Source organism: Triticum dicoccoides, chromosome 3A (genome assembly GCF_002162155.2).
Source record: "Triticum dicoccoides isolate Atlit2015 ecotype Zavitan chromosome 3A, WEW_v2.0, whole genome shotgun sequence".
Taxonomy (NCBI): Eukaryota; Viridiplantae; Streptophyta; class Magnoliopsida; order Poales; family Poaceae; genus Triticum; species Triticum dicoccoides.
This window is the reverse complement of record NC_041384.1, coordinates 754,690,703-754,692,969: the sequence shown is the minus strand read 5'-3', so window position 1 is coordinate 754,692,969 and position 2,267 is coordinate 754,690,703.

The window sequence follows — 2,267 nt, the reverse complement described above, 5'->3', positions numbered from 1 at the left end:
GTGCTCGATCCGGAGGGCTAGAAAAAAGAACAAAGACTTAATTAATATGTGTACATACCAAAACAATGAATGCATCAATCAGCTAGTCAGCACAGGCTTAACTAATATATATACCTGGCCGGACTCGGTTCGGTCACCGGAGCCGTCATCACGGTCTCCTTCTTGCACCGGCATTGGGTCACCGGAGCCGTCCTCATGTTCTTCTTCTTGCACCGGCATTAGGTCACCGTAGCCAGCTTGTTCACCCTCTCCTTCCAGACCATCGGTTTCGTTGAGAAACAACAAGACGACATCACTTCCTTCTGCGATTATGTCCCTCAACAACGCTTCTTTTGCTTCGTCTAGGGCGGTGTCCATAGTTTTTACAAATATTTACAACATGGCAATTATTATTCAAACATGACAGATGGATATATTAGTGCCAAACGTAGAACTAGCTACCTAATCATAGTAAGCTATCGGGAGGGGGTATATATCGACAACGACGACACTACATCTATGTCCCTCGACGACCCTCGTTCCCGATAAAAAAAGAGGAAGAAGAAGAAAAAAAAAGAGGAGAAGAAAGAATAGAGGAGAAGATCTCCTCTATTCTTTCTTCTGCTCTTTTTTTTCTTCTTCCTCTTCTTTTTTTTATCCTCTTCTTCCTCTGATGTTCGAGAGGATCGCCGAGGGGTCGGGAGGTTGCGTAGTGTCAAAGGATTCAACAAAACCATGTCTTCATCATTAGGCGAAAGTAACAAGTGCATGATGGTACGAAACTCTTCAAAGTTGTTCTGGAACGGAGTCCCAGATAGGATAATTCGCTTTTTGGTACAAAGTTCAGCAAGAGCCTTCCGAATATCGCTATTTGGAAGGCCTTTGCTGAATTCGTACCAAAAGTCGGATTATTCTATCCGGGACTCCATTCCAGAACAACTTTGCAGAACTTCGTACCAACATGCCCTGGTTACTTCCGGCTAATGATGAAGGCATGGATTTCTTCAATACTTTGACACTAGGAAACCTCTCTCGACTCCTCGGCGATCCTCGACCCCTCAAACCCTCGACGACCCTGGAACCCTCGACCCCTCGGCGATCCTCTTCTTCCTCTGATGTTCGAGAGGATCGCCGAGGGGTCGGGAGGTTGCGTAGTGTCAAAGGATTCAACAAAACCATGTCTTCATCATTAGGCGAAAGTAACATGTGCATGATGGTACGAAGCTCTTCAAAGTTGTTCTGGAACGGAGTCCCGGATAGGATAATTCGCTTTTTGGTACAAAGTTCAGCAAGAGCCTTCCGAATATCGCTATTTGGAAGGCCTTTGCTGAATTCGTACCAAAAGGCGGATTATTCTATCCGGGACTCCATTCCAGAACAACTTTGCAGAACTTCGTACGAACATGCCCTAGTTACTTCCGGCTAATGATGAAGGCATGGATTTCTTCAATACTTTGACACTAGGAAACCTCTCTCGACCCCTCGGCGATCCTCGACCCCTCGAACCCTCGACGACCCTGGAACCCTCGACCCCTAGACGACCCTGGAACCCTCGAACCTCGACCCTATAGAACCCTCGAACCCTCGACCCTGAAACCCTCGACCCTTGACCCCTTAACGACCCTCGACCCTCTACCCTAATTCCCGACCCTCGACCCCTCGGCGATCCTCGACACCCTCGTTCCCGATAAAAATTAAGAAGAAGAAGAAAAAAAAGAGGAGAAAAAAAAGGAGAAGAAGCTCCTCTATTCCTTCTTCTTCTCCTCTTTTTTTCTTCTTCTTCCTCTTCTTCCTCTCCTCGTCTTCTCCTTCTTCTTCTCCTTCTTTCTCTACTTATTTTCCTTTTCCTTATTTTACTTTTTCCTCTCCACTAACATAAAATGCACTAACCTAAAATGCAACAAACATAAAATGCACTAAATTGATCAACTCACCTAAAATCAGTGATAAAATGCACTAACCTAAAATCGATATCTACTAACAACTTAAAAAAATTAATACATATATGAAAAAATGCATATATGAAAAAAAACATCATCATATCATCAACAGAAAAAAAACATCATCATATCATCAACAGAAAAAAAACATCATCATATCATCAACAGAAAAAAAACATCATCATATCATCAACATCATCATATCATGAACCTAAAATCAGTGATAAAGGGCGTCGGCGGCCGGACCGAAGGTGGCGGCGTGTGGTCGGGGCGACGGCGATGGGGTTGGGGAAGGGGCGGCGCGCGCGGCGACGGTGACGGGGTCGGGGAAGGGGCGGCGCGCGCGGC